This window comes from Leopardus geoffroyi, chromosome A1, assembly GCF_018350155.1.
Source record: "Leopardus geoffroyi isolate Oge1 chromosome A1, O.geoffroyi_Oge1_pat1.0, whole genome shotgun sequence".
NCBI lineage: Eukaryota > Metazoa > Chordata > Mammalia > Carnivora > Felidae > Leopardus > Leopardus geoffroyi.
In genome coordinates, this window is record NC_059326.1 from 232230758 (window position 1) to 232249806 (window position 19049).

At 43.1% G+C, this 19049-nt stretch overlaps 1 protein-coding gene across 11 annotated transcripts in view; it reads left to right on the forward strand.

Annotated features, from left to right (window-relative positions):
* The window catches only part of SEMA5A (semaphorin 5A), a 484035-nt gene that overhangs the window by 117651 nt on the left and 347335 nt on the right, over window positions 1–19049 (forward strand). For 4 of the 11 annotated variants that reach the window (XM_045442320.1, XM_045442261.1, XM_045442275.1 and 1 more), the window contains exon 3: window positions 11133–11202. The exons of 6 other annotated variants lie outside the window; for them this stretch is intronic. The gene's annotated coding sequence lies outside the window, so the exon portion shown is untranslated. Of the gene's footprint in view, window positions 1–11132; window positions 11203–11333; window positions 11445–19049 lie in introns of those variants that run through there. One more of the 11 variants, XM_045442293.1, reaches the window with a different exon arrangement.

Genomic DNA, 19049 nt, shown 5'->3' on the forward strand with positions numbered 1-19049 from the left:
CCGCTCATTACGTGTGTGGTATTTAATGAAGTGATTTTAGACTGAATTTTTTTGTAAAACATAACTTAACTCTAATGGTCCTTAAGAGTGCAATAAAAATGTGCTACGTTGAAGATGTTTGTTTCATGAATTTACAATAATTAAATGATTAGATTTGCTGAAGCCATTCTAGCCTGTCCCAAAATTGTCCAGCCTGAATAGTCTGGTCTACTGCCTTCGGAGTAGTCTTTGACATCTTCCAATATAAGTGAACATTATTCATGCTGTATCTTAGGGAGGAAAGAGTGTGTGGTCCCTCCAAAGTCTCCTTCTCCCTAATGGCTGTCTATAACGTGTGAAGATGCCGTAAAAAGAAGGTGACTGTAGTTAAATAGCACCGAGACCAGTGGCTCCCCCCGCCCCGCCCCACATGGTAGGATCGGATGTCAGTTCCTTCCTGGCATTTACATTTCTTACACTCAGCATTTGGACCTCCTGTCAGTATCACAGAGAATTTCATCAGTATCATCTTCAAGGAGTACATATTCTTAAATGTAAAAATAGCACAGCATGGCATGACTGTAAGGTCATGGAGCTGAGCCAAGCTTAGAACCCTGAAGTCGTGTTTCCTGTAAATTAGTTATCGAAATGTGCAGGTTCAAAAAACAGCATTGATGTGTCTTTTATGGGGTCCCTGCCATGCTGGGAGCACAAATCTGTGTTAGCTGAATGTATGTATGTGTGTGTGTATATATAAATGTATTTATAGATAGATGTAGATAAAGCCGTAGATCTAGAAAGATGTAGGTAGACAGAGGTAAGTGTATGGACATAGAGGTATAGATATAGACGGGCATAGATACAGATATAGACACAGATATATACATGTAGATATATAGGTATATAGGTTTATAGGTATAGATGTAGACAGAGATCACACTATTATTACGACTTACAAAGGCCACTAAGTCACGGTTGCAATGCATGAAATAAATGTCTAAAACAGTGTGCTGTAGCCTAACCTTATAAATTTTTGGTAAAGTAATTGAGAGCTACTGAAGTATCCACCAAATAGAGGAAAACCATAGCTACTCAGCTTCTTTTGAATAAATGATCTGTCACTAATTCGGTCCTACAAGCACATGCGGATGTGGACGCGCACATGTACACACACACACACACACACACACACACACACACACACACACACGTTTTTCACTGGACAGTGTGGACAGTCACCGACCTTTTTTTATCAGCCATCCCTGAACATGCTGCCATTGTGTTTACAGCTGGGAGCATCAGATAGGATGTATCCACAGGCCAGGCATACAGTAGGCGCCAACAAGAAGGAACGAGTGAAGCTTGTGAATGACCACATACTCCCTTGATTAGTGCTCATTCTAAAGTATCTTCAGTGAACCGAGCATCAGTGTCTTGTATATATTCTAGCTTTGACTCTGTATTTGTTTATTTTGAAAGAGAGAGAGAGAGAACGAGAATGAGACAGGGAAGGACAGAGAGAGAGAGGGAGAGAGAGAATCCCAAGCAGGCTCCTGCTCTCAGCATGGAGCCTGATGTGGGACTTGAACCCATGAACCATGATATCATGACCTGAGCTGAAACCAAGAGTCGAACGCTTAGCTGACTGAGCCACCCAAGAACCTCTTGTTTTCTTATTCACAGACTGTCTCATGGCAGAGCATTTACAAAGTGATTTTTGTTTTCTTAAATCGTACCTGGTCGGATAGATACACGTACAAGTAACATTACCCACAGGTGCATGGTTTGTGGAGACTTGATTGGTTTAGAGTAGCTTCTTCTCCTTTGCCTGAGCCCAGGCCAGTTCCCTGCGTGTAGAAAGTGCACAATGTAAATATTCCTAGAACACCTCTCCCTGCCATTGGTACTCAGCCCTGTTTGGGTCTGAAGGAAGGCTTGGACGAGTTCACAAGTGCAGCCATTCAACAGTCTTTCACAATGCAGCAAAGACAATACAAGTTGAACTAAGCTTCTCCAACACTTGATAATACGAAACATTATATGAACCACTGGTAATAATTCGTAATACGGCTCCAATCACTAGAGTGTCCCCTGTATCCCAGACACTGGCATAGCTGCTCTCCCTTCGTCATTTCATCTTCTCAACAGCCATACAAAAACCGGTTCTGATGTCATCCCCGGTTTAGAGATGAGAAAACTGAGGCATAGAGAGGTTAAGAAACGTGCCTAGGTCATGCCAAGGTTACCCGGATGGCAGAGCCGGTGGATAACCTATCACTTCTTCATTCAGTGTGAGTTTCACCCCCTTTATTTTGTGAAGGTCACCGAGGTGGCTCCCGTTGCGGAATATTGTGGAAAAGAATTGTAAAGCAGTAGAACCCGCCTGTTTTCAACAGTGCGAACTAAAGCTACCATGGGTTTCTGCAAATAGTGTCTTGGTTTTATTTCACTGAGCGAGCGGATATTTTGAGGGTTGGAACCCACTCTCACTGTGTAATTTTCTTGCGGAAAACACATGATTGGTGGTTAATCTCAAACACAGATCCCTCATGGATAAACATCTGTATAAACAAATGTCCCTGAAGCATCTTTTCCTGAATGTGGGGGTCATCAAGGACTCACGGGCATCCCGATTAATGTCTGATTGGAAATTCTGTTTCTATTATTGATGTAAAACACCAACCCCTTTTCTTGAAAATGGCAAGGAAAGCGGCAAGGTGAAATAACCTATATCCGTCCCACCTCTTCATCACCAAACAGACATTTACTGAGCACATACAGCGGAGAAGACTGTTTCAGGCATTGGAAGTACACCGGTAAAGAAGACAGGCTCCCAGTTGTCATGGAGCATATACATTTTAGGGGGGACAGTTTGACGATAACCAAAAATTATATCACAATACATAAGAAGGCTGGCATGCAGTGGTAAGTGCTGTGCAGAGAACTCAGATGGGTTCATGTGATAGGGAGTAGGGGACAGCTTTGGAGTGGCCTGTGTGTAGTGAGAAGGCGAGAGCGTTGTGGTTGATCGTGGTGGTGGGCACGAGTTAGAGCGTGTAGGGCTTTATAGGGCAGGACACAAAATGGATGTTCATTATGGGCATTGAGAGGCCTTGGTAGAAACCGTGGAGGGTCACGATTTTGTTTGCATTTTTTTAAACATTTGTTGTCAAGTGTATTTATTTATTTTTGAGAAAGAGAGCAGGGGAGGGGCGGAGGGAGAGGGGGAGAGAGAGAGAGACTCCCAAGCAGGCTCCACACTGCAGTGCAGAGCCCAACGAGGCGCTTGAACTCGTGAACCGTGAGATCATGACCCATGCTGAGATCAAGAGTCGGACGCTGAACTGACTGAGGCACCCAGGCACCCCTTGTTTGCGTTTTTAAATTGTCATTCAAAATTGTTATAGTTACCATTGGAAGACCAGCTGGAAGGTCACTGTACGTGACTGAATAAGGCGTGATGGTGGCACAGATCAGGGGGTTATTGGTGGAGACGGAGAACACTAGATGGGTTTGGCATGTTTTTAGAAGCAGAGTCAATGGTACTCTGATGGCTTGGGCATTGGGGGAGAGAGGAAGAAAAATTAAGAATGAATGTGGATTTTGGACATGAGAAATTCACTGGATGGTGGGCCATTTACTGAGACAGAAGTCCTGGGGTGGGGGCAGGCACAGGTTTTAGAGGGAAAAACAAGAATTCTCCTAGGGCCATGTTAATTTTAGGTTGACAGGTGTCATTGGTCATCCAGTTGGAGAGAATGGGCAGATAGCTATGTGAGTCCGGACTATCTGGGAATGATTGGAACAAGAGATAATAGTTGGGAATCATTGGCATACCCACAGTATTAAAGTCCAGGGCTCTCCCCTAGGACCCCGGAGGGTGCCGCAGACAGGACTGTGGGGAGGGTCCTAGCATCTTTGGAGAGCCCTTCATAGTATTTCACTGGATAGTGTAGTGCTTTGATACTTCGGGGGTGATCTTAAAAGTGACAAAAAGTCCCAAAGGCAGTTCTCCCCTTGAGAGAGATTTCTTTTCACATCTTAGTAGCAGAATTCTGCATGGTTGTAACATCAAATGCCATTTTGGTTCTAGAGAATATAAGGTCGGGTTCTTACAGTGAAGTCTGCCATGGGAGTTCTTGTCAGCTTTTAGTCTGCTTTTTTTCTTCCAATTAGCAGTTCAGGCTGTTTTTCGTAAATGCGGTCTCTTCCTTCCCCAGCTGAGTCTTGGGAGGCTCGGGGCCAGGCAAGACACAGGTTTTAACGATCTAGCCAGTTTCCCTTGTTACCAAAATGCTACCTTCTGACATAAAAGTCTGCCCTACTGTTTTCTCCTCCTGCTCTTTTAATTATTATATCTTTTTTTCCTGGGGACCTTGGGTTAGTGAAAGGTCAGTATTTAAGAGGCCCTTTGAGTATTTTCGCTGCCATATTTCATGTTCTTGGCCTCAGTTCTGGCTCCGGGCAGCACACCTGTTGACTGAATCAATCTCTGTGAACATTCACAATGTGCTGGGTAGGAGACCAGACGTGGTCTTAATAACAACACAGGGAATAGTGATGCAGGCCAGAGAGCCACTCAGTGTTGGATTTCAGGTGAGGAGTTTAGTGAACCCCGCTCGCATCGTTCACACCTTTTGTTAGAGGATCAAAGCAGGGAAGCCCAGGGTGTCATCAGAGTTTTATCAGTGGCTTAGAACTTTGATTTTCTATCAGAGAGAAATGCATCTGGCTTATTAATGCACAGTTGAAAGCTCACCCTTCTCGTGGTTAGTGAAAATAAGATTGACACTGGCCATTAAGATTCCCTCAGGCAGCTGTCTTCTCCCGTAAACCGGGATACAGGGCTGGACGTTGAGAAGGAATGGGTGTCAAGCATCCAGCATCTGCACTGAGAGCTCTGTGGAAAGGACACACCGAACTTGTAAGGCACGGTGACCCAGCCATGGTTAAAATAGATAAGCTCAACTGAAGAGTAAGTTATTTTTGCCAGTGGATCGTTTCACGGGTCAAATGCCAACGTATGGAAAGTGGCATGTACATAACCTAAGAGATCTCATTTTTAAGTCCATTTATTTTTCAGTGTTCATTTTTGAGAGAGAGAGAGCACAAGTGGGACAGGGGCAGAGAGAGAGGGGGACAGAGGATCCAAAGCGGGCTCTGCGCTGACAGCAGCGAGCCCGATGAGGGGCTTGAACTCGTGATCCGTGAGATCATGACCGGAGCTGAAGTCGGATGCTCAACCGACTGAGCCACCCAGGTGTCCCAAGATCTCACTTTGTTGAGGTGCGATGGACTGACAAAAGCCAATAAAAAGACTGTATCTAATGTATATGTACCTACGTTGATGACTTTGTGAAGCCATTGTGAGCGTTAGGGACGTCAACATACCCATGACCTCCCCGAATACCCTCCTGGCCCCTTTATTATTATTGTTGAATTTTTTCCCGAATATTTAACCTAGGATCTACCCTCGTAGCCAATTGAAGTCTACAGTACAGCATTGCCATTTCAGCTGTAGGCACTGTGGTCTATACTAGATCCGAGTTTTAAAATGAGTGCTATATTTGGAGATGGAGAGTCGCCTCTCAGGAGTGCCGTTTGGAACAGGTCGGTTGGGGGTCGGAAGCAAACCCGCAGCACCTTACGTCACAGTCAGTCTGAATTCTCATGTGTGGTTTCCCTTGTCTGCTGCACCGTGGTGTCCAGATCTCAGGTGTACGTGTCGTGCTGATGCCTCTTCTCAAATGGGGGAGGCAGAGCTCACGGAGGGCAGCAGAAGATCAAGGTGGAACTTACCGCAACTGATCAGGGCTTTTGATGACTGCTCACAGCTGTCTGTGAGGCCCATGAACACCTCACCTGAGGTTATAACAAGGTTTATAGCTGACCCAGGCTTTGGGATGGGGTCAGGGAGGTGAAAGGGGGTTCCCTTGTCGGTTTTAAGACTAATTTTATTCCACCACTTTTGAGATTAGAAACACCATAAAACATCTCCTGTTATTGTCGATAGCCATCCTAGTCTGATAAAAATTCAACAGGATACAAAAAGCCAGCGACCCTGAAAGATGCCGGGGAGGGTGGAATTCTGCAGGTGGAATGATCGTTACCACCTAGCAGAAAAGCTCATGACATGATCACTCGCAAAATGCTGGGAGATGGCAGAACCAGGCAACAAAAACTCTTAACGAAAATGAAAGAACCCCGTTCTTTGGTGGGCACACCCCACTGTTAGCTTTCTTTTTGCTTTATCCCTAAGGTGGAGAAAAAGATCCCATGTGCCATTTTTAAAGGAACAGAGAGTCCGTCCTCCCTCCAGATTCACCCCGTCTCATAGGCACAAGCACACTGCTCCCCTCTCAGGGTGCCGGATTCTCCTCACGCTGGAGACGGGTTCTGGGCGAAACGTATCCTATGGGATCCCTGTGTGTTCTGTTGGAGGAGTCCTCCTTCGGTCAGCGCAGAGTAGGACTGGAAGCTGAAAGCTCTCTGGGCAATGCCTTGCCCAGATTTTGGAATGACAGAGTGGCCCATTCGTGGCATCCACCGCATGGCATCAGACCAGCCACGTTAGTGACTTTCTGTGCCATGGAGTTCCTGTCGGCCAGGGAAGGGTAGGGACAGCCTTTGTGCTGATGGTGAAGAAGGAAGGCATTTCTGGACATGTCATTTTATTTATACTGGATTCTTTTCAAGTTTACATTTCACTGGATCTCTAGTATTAATTTTAGCAGCTGCAGACTGGGAATTTTCTGCTTATTTCTTCCTCTTCTTTGGCAACAGAAAAGCTAGAATGTGATTTGGTTGTCATTAAGAAAAATCTATGCCAAAAGCTAATAGAAACAATCTAACAAGTCAAATATTACCTAGAGACAGTATTTTGCAACACATGTGATAGATATATCTCTAATCTATACAGGTTCGAACAACCTTCAAATGAATGGGCAAAGATATGAATAGGGAATCGAATATGAGTCAATTTAAAAAAAAATTTTTTTAAGTTTATTTGAGAGAGAGAGCATGAGTGGGGGAGGGGCAGAGAGAGAGGGAGAAGCAGAATCTGAAGTAGGCTCCAGACTCAGAGCTGTCAGCACAGAGCCCAGCCCGAGCCTTGAACTCACAGACCAGGTGATCATGACTTGAGCTGAAGTCAGACGCCTAACTGACTGAGCCACACAGGCGCCCAAATATGAGTGAATTCTGATGTCCAGTAAGTACATGAAATGATGATCCATCCGTGACTGTTAGGATAGTGAAATGCCATTTTTCTGACAGGCAAAAAAAAAAAAAAAAAAAGAGAGAGAGAGAGAGAGAAAGGAAAAATAAAAACACTACTCGTAGAGATGCTGATAAAGGGGACTCACACCCATTCCTGACAGAAATGTGAATTGCTTACATTTTTGGGGAAAGCAGTCTGACAGTTCCTACGATAAATATACAAACCCTTTGACCCAGTAGTACCACTTCTGGGAATACAGATTACAAAATAAAAACGCCAGCACACATAGAGAAGGGTCTGTGTATTGGGGGTTTATATAGTAGCATTGTTTTCAGTGACCCCTGTAAAAAAACAAAAAAACAAAAAAAAAACAAAACAACAACAAAAAAAACCCCAAAATCAAAACCAAAACGCAAAACACACTCAAAAAACAACTTGCATGTTGAGTACGTATCAAGAATTAAAGGCTGTGTATCGATTAGATTATAAGAACGCCTCAGATATGGTGCATCCATTTAAAGATTCATTTAAATCTGGTGAAGTTGAAGAGATTTTTATAATACTCAGTGAGAAAAGTAGGCCCTATTTTATAAAGCAGGAAGACCCTCTTCCAAGTCTATATACATGTGTTTGTGATGAGATGAACAATGGAGAAAGATCTAGAAGCGTGTCTATTAGATTGTTAACAATGGTTATGTAGGCAGAAGAGAAGCAGCTTCTAGAAAATGGTCCCGTAAGGGGCGCCTGGGTGGCTAAGTTGGTTGAGCAACCGATTCTTGGTTTCGACTCTCGGTTTTGGCTCGGGGCATGATCTGGCAATTTGTGAGTTCAAGCCCCGCGTCAGGCTCGGTGCTGACACTGCAGAGCCTGTTTGGGATTCTCTCCTTCCCTCTCTGCTCCTGCTCACGCTCTCTCTGTCTTTCTCAAAATAAACAAATAAGTTAAAAAAAAAATGGTCCTGATTGGCACTGAGCTTGCAAAAGTATGACGGTGTGGGTATTTGGGGGCATGAATTCCAACCTGACTGTTCTAGACTTAGCAGAGGTCTGGTTACAAGTAAGATTCTCAGAGAGCCTTTGAATTTCTTTCAAGGGCTTAAAGTAACTCATGCAAGGGATATAGACCCCTCTACTCCCCCGACCATTGCTTCCTGATGTGAGGAATCCTTTCTGACTGTCTTCTGATAACATTCATTCTCCTTTTAAATTTCCTCTTCTTAGGAGATAAACATTCACTAGCAGTGGATTAGAAATCCTTAAGTCTGCCCTTCGGTACTTGATATATTTAATATTTCCCCTTCTCTCTAGCATGGGAGTAACCCTGGACAAGTGAAAAAAAAATGCTGCCTCTGTTCCAGTTTCCTTTTCCATGTGTGCAAATTCCATAGTTGTCTTGTGCATTATGGGTGATGGCAAATACTATAATTAAGGTAAATTATACTGGTAAATGCCTACATTTTGATTTAAGAGGTGTTGTATAAACAGAGGGAGTGAGTATAATACGGCCTCCCAGCACCCCTGTGCTGGCGAAGGCCACCGCTGTTACCTCTAAGGAGGAAATTGGTGGGGTGCTGAACGGAGCAGGAATAACTTGCATGGGGTCATACCCATGAACCAGTGGCAAAGGTGAGGGTTTCCATGAGTTTCCATGAGTTCCACCGTTCGAAGGGCTCCTGTGCTTTGCCTGTGGTTCCCAAGGGAACACGTGCGTGTGCACCAGCACATAGCACCGAGGAGAAAGGGGATGGTGTTGCCCGGAGCGAACGCCCTCCTTTATTAGAACTCATCTGGAATCAGGGTGGTGTCTGGGGCGCACATCCTGGGCCAGTGGTTTGGCTGCGGGTGTATGAATAGGGCTTTGGGGAGGCACATCAGAAAGCGCCTATTCTAGTCTTGGCTTTTCTCCCTGTGACGCTACAGACTCACAAAAGTTGTTCCTGATTTTGTCTTCTGAAAGCTTGATTTGATTTGGCCAGTTCTGTATAGGTCTCGTTGAGCTTTTCCATATCTTGTCGTACACGGATTCTTGAGGACATGGAAGGCTCCCGAGACGAACAAACAGAAGTCATTTGGGTGTCGCTTACGGACATATAAATCTCCCATGCGTGTCGCGTGCATGTGGGCCCCGGGAACAGGGATCCTTGCTGTCAGGGCACCGGCAGGCTGGCGTATGGTCTGCTGTGACCCCGTGGGTCGGCACAGTGACGGACGAGGTTGCCCAGTTGTGCTTAGGGATCGGGGCAGCTGGAGAGTCATCATCTGAAGACTGGCGTTGTCTTGGCCCCTTTGATCCTCAGCTCAGAGGTGTATTTTTTCCTCTCTTAGCACAACTGTGCAGAGGACTTTGCACTGTCCTTTCTCTGCCTCTGTCCTTACTTCCCAGGTGAGACAGAGTCTGGCTAGACGTTCCTTTTTATTTTTTAAGTTTGTTTATTTTGAGAGAGAGAGAGAGAGCACGAGAGGGGGAGGGGCAAAGGGAGAGGGGGAGAGAGGGAATCTCAAGCAGGCTCCACACTGTCAGTGCAGAGCCCGACATGGGTCTCGAACTCATGAGTCTTGAGATCGGGACCTGAGCCGAAATCAAGAGTCAGATGCTTAACTGACTGAGCCATCCAGGCTAAATATTCTCTTTGTCCTTACTTTATCCCGAATGGTTAAGATGCTTGTTACCTCTCTGAGTCCCTCTTAGCACCAATGGTAGTCTCAGGGACTTTCTACCCCATTACATGTTCTCATTGACATCGGGAGTTGTGTTTACTGCTAGTTTAGTATTCTTTGGTGTATGAAGACATAGATATAAGGGTTCCCATTCCTAGGGAAATTACAGCTTAGTGTGCCTCAGTGTATGTCATCTAGAGGGGCAGTCGTTGTGTGATAAGGAGAAAGAACACCCCTGTTGGGTGGCAGGAATTATTAGCAAATGGCAAGCAAATTGATTGCAGTCATAGGAAGGCTTCTGGTAATTACCCACTGGAACCAAATAACATTGTTACAGAGGCAAGGAACATGGATGATTGGAAAGTGTGCCCTTATTTTCTCTATCTTGCATATGGGAGGTGTAATGGACTGAACGTTTGTGTCCTTGTGAAGTTCGTGTGTTGAATTTCTAACCCCCAGTGTGATGGTGTTGGGAGGAGGCGATTTGGGGAGATGATGGCCAAGCCCTCATAAATGGAATTAGTGTTCTTATAAAAGAAACACAAGACAGATGGCTTTCTCCTTCACCACCTCTCTTCCCCGTCTGCCCTGGGACAACCCAGAGTGAAGACAGCAGTCTGGGAACCAAGAAACAGACCCTCACCAGACACCAAATGTGCTCACACCTTTGGTCTTGGACTTCCTAGCCTCCAGAACTGTGAGAATAAATGTTTGTTGTTTAAGCCCCCCCCCCCCCCCCGTCAATGATAACTTATGACATAAGCCTGAGCCAAGATAGGAGAACTTTAATAAATTTAAAAATGAGATTATCAATCAGAATGGCTAGTAGGCACAGGATGTGTGGATCCCAGGATCGGTGGTGATTAAGAAATAGTGTAAGAGTGAAGGAAGATGCCTCAAGAGGGAGGAATGCAGTTATGTAGTCAGGTGAACTGAACCTTCACTGGTCATCCTTACTCGTTTGAAAGGTACAAGAAGCGAGGGTCCATTGCTATTTTGCAAATTACAGGTAGTGCTGAAGAATAACCAGAATCAGTGGAGAACAATGTACAAAATGGGATCCCACTTAAGACTTGAATCAATACAGATTTATGTGCGAAATTAAAAAAAAAAAGTTTTAACAAAGCAGATGATGGGCATAAGTGGAAATGGGAAATGCGTTCTGCATACACAATCCAGTAGGATAGCATATTTAATTAGAAGTCGTATGATGTTAAGAATGCGCTCTTTGAAAAACTTGTCTGTGAATTGTGTCCAACTGTTTTTATTTACTCTAGTGTGACTTCTTACGGGTAAAGAATAAAAGCAGCAGCATCTTAAAATAATACGGCGGAGAGTTGAAATGCGGTATGTAAATTGCCTCCCTTATATTTCACGTGGCAGAAGAAAGAGTGAATCTGTACAGTATTTACAAAGTAATTAGGAAGTTGTGCAATGACTATACCAGGCTTCCTGTTTTAGGAGCTAAGAAAAGTTTCAGTGGTAAGCGGCTTACCGTTTAGTGCGCTCTCAGTATTTGTGGACTCGGGAGAGCAGATGTCACCTGTGAATGATAAAGGACATTTCCTATTGCATAGCAGGAATTTCCAGTAAGTGGCGGGACTTTGATTGGAATCTCGAGAGGGGGCTGATGATTACATCCGGTAATGGTCTTAGCCATTCTTTTCCTCTTTACAATGCATAAGCTATTTAATTGCATCTTAAAAAATCCGTCTAAAGCGGAGTTTCTCATTCTCAGCACTACTGACGTTTTGGGTTGGATAGTTTCTTTCTTTTTAGCGGGATGGGGGGGGGGGCTTTCCTGTGTGTTACAGGATGTTTATCAGGATCCCCAATCTCTACTCACTAGATGTCAGTAGTGTCCCCCAGTTGTGACAGCGAAAATTGTCTCCAGACGTTGCTAAATGTTCCCAGGCAGAGGGAATAACATCGCCGTTGATTTTGAACTATTGGTCGAAACGCACTCTACTAAATTAGAAACAGGACAAATACAAGTCTCGAAAACACTGTGTGTACTTGTGTTAGCACATATCTGTGAACGCCAGGCCTTGGACTTGATGCAGTGCTATTTCCATGTTGCCTTTGACAGGATTCCTGACCTCATGCCAGTAGCTTCCATCCAGGGAGATAGCCCTGAGTGGAGGCTGGCAAGCAGGATGCCACAGTGGCGTTTGCTCTCTCTTTCGTGGAGGCTGCTGGAGCCTCGCCTCCACCTGGATCTAAGTGCTGGGAAGTGTGGGGCCTGCCTTTGATGAGTAATGACTTTGAGGTTTATCCTGTAGTTAGCAGTAATCAGAAAAGGGTTGGAGTGGATGGCCACGGCTGCCATCTCTGTCTTCCCTGACCCCCCTGTATTTCCAATTCAAGCTTTTACCTCTCATTTATGTGCTCCTGGATTTTATTTTTATTTTTTAAATGTTTATTTATTTTGAGAGAGAGAGAGAGAGAGAGAGAGAGAGAGAGAGTGAGCACGCAGGTGGGGTAGGATCAGAGAGAGAGAGAAGAGAGAATCCCAAGCAGACTCTGTGCCATCAGCAAACAGCCCACTGCGGGGCTCAAACTCATGAACTGTGAGATCCTGACCGGAGCCAAAATCAAGAGTTGGAGACTCAACCGACCAAACCGCCCAGGTGCTCCATATGTGCTCCTGGATTTTAGGGTGAAAGACTGGGACAAATAAAATCCAATCCCCCAACTACAGGCAAGAGAAGAGCTTTGAGAATTGATTTACGATATGATGACCCTCGACCATCATTACATCTGTGTCCCTAATTTTTACTGGTAGCTCTCCCAAACAACACAAGGATTAGAGTGAAATGTACGCTTGGAAGGACACAGTGAGAATCTTTACGGTGTTATCCCTGAAACCCACATTGATTAAAAAAAAAAATTTTTTTTAACATTTATTTATTTTTGAGAGACAGAGTGAGACAGAGTGGGAGCGGGGGAGGGGTAGAGAGAGAAGGAGGCACAGAATCCGAAGCAGGCTCCAGGCTCCGAGCCGTCAGCACAGAGCCCGACGCGGGGCTTGGACCCACGAACTGTGAGATCGTGACCTGAGCCAAAGTCAGACGCTCAACCGACTAAGCCACCCAGGCACCCCATAATGTTTATTTATTTTTGAGAGACAGAGAGAGAGAGAGAGAGAGAGAGAGAGAACGAGAGGGGGAGGGGCAGAGAGAGAGGGAGACACAGAATCCGAAGCAGGCTCCAGACTCCGAGCCGTCAGCACAGAGCCCGACGCGGGGCTTGGACCCTTGAACTGTGAGATCATGACCTGAGCCCAAGTCGGACGCTCCACCGATGGAGCCACCCAGGCGCCCCAACCCACATTGTTTATTGAGCTGAGTGAGCATAGCTTAGAGTTGCCCTTGAAAGAATGCAATTAAAAAAGCATCATCATCATTATTATTATTATTATTATTATTATTACTATTATTTTGCTGCCGTACTTTCTCGGCTGTGATCCAAAGAAGACAGTTGCCTAGCGAGGGAAGATTTCACAGTGTATATCTCTGAACTAACTTGGAGATCTGATCCCAGCTCTAGCACTGGAGAGTGTAATGTGTATTTGAGAAACTCCCTGCAATAGAGCGAGGCCATAAACCAGTGAGTGAATTAGAACGATGCAGACAGTAGTCGTTTTGATTCGATAGGTGCTCTGCAGGGCTTCTAATGCATATATTTCCCATTTTACTTAAAGGGAAATTCCACCCAATTTGCTTAGACCAACCATCTGGAAGTCCTCTTTATTCCCTTTTGACACCTTGCCAACTGGAAGAAAAAAAGAGGACAAAAGTATTATAAAAATGCTGAATTTAATGCAATTAATGTTAACGAGATGCTATTTTTTCATCTTCCAACACATGCATTGCATTAAATTAAGCTCTTCTAGGTTTATTATTACTTTTTTGATCCTTATTTGTTTTCTGTGTGTGTCACAAAGTGTGTGGATTCCTTTCCTTCCATCGTTTGACATCCCTGAGGCCGTAAGGTGTCTGTGTTCAGTGACCATTGTCGCTGGATTATGTAGCACTCCCATCTAATAAGTGAGGAACCCTAGACACTGAGAAATCCAGTTCTTATGGTTGGTACAGCTTCCTCTGTCCTGGTCAAAGGCTTTGTTATTCAGTAATGAAATCCTGTGTAAAGAAGGCATTTTCTGAAAGCTGCTTCTTAAAAGTAGTCACTTATGGGAAGCACTTATTGGATAAATCAAGTGGTGGTTGATTTATCATTTGAAAAATACAAGTCACAGATTCATTTGGGTCCAATGTCTACCTGCTTAAAGATCCATCCTGTCTCGTGGTGATCAGCTCTCCTCTGTTTTTCTCAAGTGGACTGAGCTTTGGGTGGTAAAGAGTTACCCAAGATTGAGACCCATCTATGAAGCAGTGTCATATTTATCGAACAGCCATCCTTGAAGTGGTGTACTATTTAGAGTAGTCTTTCTTTGTGTCAGGCACTGTACTGGGTGGTTTTTGAATCTTGTGTTGGTCATGATGGAGACCCTGCATGGTTTTAGTACCATTTAATAGATAAAATTGAGAAACAGAAGTCAAGTAACTTTCCCAAGGTACAATCACAAAGCTGGGATTAATTTCAGGATCTGCTAACTCAAAACCCTTCCCTGATTCATAGAAAAATTCTTCTCTTGGTTGTGAATGATTACCTGTGGCGCATATATATGTATATATATATATATATATATATATATATATATATATATATATACATACATATATATATATATATATACATACATACACATATATATACACACACACACACATATGTAATTATATATGTATATATATTTATACATATATAAATATATATATTTATATGTATTTATACATATATATATATATATATATATATAAATTTTTCTAATGAACAGATCATTGGTTTTGCTGAGGTTTTTGGATGAGTTTCTTGGTGCATTTGCTTGTAGATTTCTAGTAAAGAATGTTACCAAGGTCTTATGTTATGGTTAGTAGACGGTAAAAGCATTTATCAAGCCAATGACTTATAAACATTTGAAAATGGACATATTTCCATCTTAATATTTATGCAAGATCCATGATATTTCAAACACTGAATGGAGATCTGTGTTATAAAATCGAATCAGAGGGACATTTTAAAATCTTATGCCCATTTAGAGAGAATATATTGGGCAGGCATCAGCAAAAGAGCTAGAGAAAAACTATTATCTTTGATGAAAGTAATTTTTTTTTTTTACTCACAGTGAATTGCTAGATCTTGAATGCAGCTGAGTAAAGTTTTCCCTATCTTATGCTTCATTTATTGTAAATGAAATTAATTTTATTTGATGATATCCCTTAGTCTCAAATATTATTACAGTGAAATACGATGATTATAATGATGTCTATTTATGCATGTAATATGTGTTTTCCTAAACTAATTACGTAATAAATTTTCATTTCACTGTGACAAGAGAGTTGGGTATCCTTTTAGCTCTCACACAGTTAAAAAAGAAAGACAGTAGATGATAATTTTGAATCAGGTCCTACTAGGTGAAAAAAAAAATTGTTAGGGGGTGCCTGGGTGGCTCAGTCGGTTAAGGGTCTATCTCTTGGTTTTGGCTCAGGTCATGATCTTAAGGTTTCGTGAGTTCGAGCCCCGTGTTGGGCCCTGTGCTGACAGTGCTGGGAGCCTGCTTGTGATTCTTTCTCTCTCCCTCTCTCTGTGCCCCTCCCGCATTCACGCTGTTTCTGTCTCTCTCAAAATGAATAAATAAACTTAAAAAAATTTATTTACAAAAAAGAAAAAAGTTAGGAAATGTTCTCTCCTACTTTTTTCAGATGAGTTTTACTTTAGAGATTTTACATCCTTATTTCAGTACGCATCGTGCTTGCATGCGGGGAAATTCATTTAAAGAAAGATTGATAAACTCTGTTAATGCTAGACTGTTGGCGAAACTGAGTACAGGCATGTTTCAGAAACATAGTTGTGTCATTTGACTTTTATTGAGCATGTGAAGCTTCTGTCCACATAGAACAAAAACGTTGTGGAATGGTTATCTGCTATCAGTTCCCTTCCCAGGTCACTACGTAAACTGAACAGGCTGACAATACGTAGCAATTTAGTTTCTCCAGTGGATACGGTGATTTTGTGAATTCATGTTGCCCTCTGTTCTAACTTCCCTTTTCTATCCCCTTCAGCCACACACTGCAACATGTCTTGTCACTCTTTCCAGTTCCTAATGCTTTAAGGCTTATGCTTCTTTCATTATGAAGTCCCACTGAATGTACTGGAAGGTTTTTCACCAATAGATCAACATGTACCAGCCCGTTTGTTTGAGTCCTAGCTCCACTGTGCCCACTACTATAGGCATGCCATTTGAATCTTGGATATTCTTTGCCTGAACCTCCCAAGTCCTGTCTGAGGTTTCAGAAGCCAGTTGAACTCCTTCTTCCTCTTCTTAAGCCAACTTCCTTATGTCTGGTTAGTCCCATCTAGGTCTAGTGTATACTTTCACACTTGCTTTCGTAGATTCATAGATGATATATGTTTGAGTAATGCCCTTTCTCTTTCTCCAGAGTACTCCCCTGATGGTTTGGGAAGAGCTTTGCCCATTCTTCTGTCTCTGGATAATTGATTTCCCGTTATCCTGGGGACATGCCCATCATTCCCAAAGTCCCCTTCACGCTGACTCCCAGGAACCTAGTACTAACTGCCTGGCCTTGTGGTGGCTGGCTGGGAATGCAGATTCTGTTTTGCCTCCTGCCAGCAATCATTCTACGTACATTTTATGTGGTGGGTTGTATGGAATAGTGGACGTTGTTGGTGAAACACCAGAGATTGCTGATGGACGGATGTATACATGCTGTGTTGCGGTCACGATGTTTTTGAATACAAGAAAATAATAACAAGGAGGACCGTTCGGTGTAGAAAACAATGGTAAAGTGATGGAGGGATTACAATAAAAGCAGTGCATAGTGGTTTTTTTTTTTTTTTTATATGACATTCTTGGTATAAAGTGTAAAGAATATTACTAGTCAGTCAAGGTAGCTATTCCAAAGGTGAGTCATTTAAATATAGAGTAATCTAGGAAGTGGGAGATTGCATTTTCTTTTCATATAATGAATTCTGTGGGGCTTAATTAGAACAAGCAGAAGGGATGGGTAAAGGAAAGGGTATCTGGAATCCAGGACAGGATGGATTTAAAAAAAAATTTTTTTTAACATTTATTCATATTTGAGAGGGAGAGAGACAGAGCATCAGCGGGGGAGGGGCAGAGAGAGAGGGAGACACAGAATCCGAAGCAGCCTCCAGACTCCGAGCTGTCAGCACAGGGCCCGATGTGGGGCTTGAACACATGAGCCATGAGATCATGACCTGAGCTGAAGTCGGATGCTCAACCGACTGAGCCACCCGGGCGCCCCCAGGACAGGATTGATTATCCGCCCATCGTTTACTGGGACAAGCCCCTTTCTTCTTGCAGGAGATGGAGTCTTTCATTTTACAGAACACCTTATGTGGGTTTAGCTAAGATCTTCTATTTCATTCTAAAAGAAAGCTCTAGTACCGATTGTCACAGTATTATTTGGCCTCAATTAACCTCTGCTTATCCTCCTCTAAGTTATAATATTTTCTAATCATGATCACATATTTAACGCCAAGTTTTTCTGTTGGGTGGGCAGAAGATTAATTTTATTTCTCCCTTCTTCTGTTCCTTCCTTGTGGGTAATTCATCAGCACAGTTTAATTCTTTGGGCTGGGGATAAGCTTTCCTTCTAGCAGTGGGGGAAGGTGCGGCGACATGACTTGACTGTCAGTCCATGGGTCGCATAAGAGAAGTGCCGCAGGCCTGTTCTAGCTGGAAATGATACACGTGTGACTCAGGTGTGCTTTTATCGGTGTGCCGCTGGGGACGCACTGTTGTTCCCACTTGATGTTGCTTGGATGTGGGCTGGAGGTGCATCCCTCCCGAAGTGGCTGAACTCAGAGGACACCCACGGAATAGATAAGGCACAGAGTCCACGTCCACAACAAAGACTTGTCTTTCATTTTTCTGCTGTAGCCCAAGGCTAAGTGACGTCTCCAATTAAGAAGATTTATGAAACTCTGGAGCCCCGCAAGATAATCAGCAGCATAACAGGGAACATGCGAGAGACATGCCGTGCTATTCCTTCTTTTCTGTTGTGCAGCTGTCTGACCCGGTTTCTCTGGCCTGGACTGGAGCAAGCAGCTTAGTATGCACGCAGGCTGAGAATACTGTTTGGAGTGGTGCTGTAAGCTATTTTATTTATGGTTACACAGTGTACATAGTTTTTTACATTATCACAGGATGAAATGAGAAATGCCTCTGTGAAGAAAAAAAAAGTCCAGATGGAAATTGTCATTTGCTATAATTCAGGAATAAATATAGTGGGTAGGTACAGAACGCTCTGTTGTGGAAATGTAGGCAGCTTGTATGTGTTTCTTCTTTACTTGTAGCCTGTTTTGTTTCCTTATTCATAATCTTTCAAAAGAATAGCCTGGATGCTTTGCAAAATTGAAGACCAATGAAATGGAAATCCCAATCCTGGGGAGATTGACGGCTGACTTCTCAGGGAAATCAGACATTAAAACAACGCTAGGAAAATGGAACAAAACGCTCTGAAAAAGCGAATAAAGAAAAGTCCTGTCTCTTTGGAGCTCACGTCATGTCAAATAAAATGTATTGGTTATACTTAACGATATTTTAAATAAGGTATTAGTGTCTCTCTGGCTTTCCTTATTATGATTATTATTTTACTTAATGATAGACTTACAACATCGTGTGATTTCTCTTGTCCTATTATAGATGTAGGTGCTTATCTGTTATTTACACAATTTTCAATTTAATAAAAACAAATGAAAGATACTGGAAAATACAACTTCTAGCATTAGCTTTTAATTAATGGTTGCTAAAAAATTCTCATGATAAAACAAAAGCCGGAAGAGCTTTTTCCTATTGAATTATTATTTTCATAGGGAGATTCATAAAATTTTTTATGAGGATTACATGATGCCTGGATATAGGAAAGAAAAAAAAAACCCTAAGTAAAGGCTACAGTATCCTACTTTATCTCAATATGAAATCAGGGAGCAGTGGGGGGGGGGGGTCTTACTCCTTTGTTGAAACCAGTTTTTCCTTGAGTTTGTCTCTCCCTGGAGACTTGGGCTCAAGCAGCTACACGAACTGT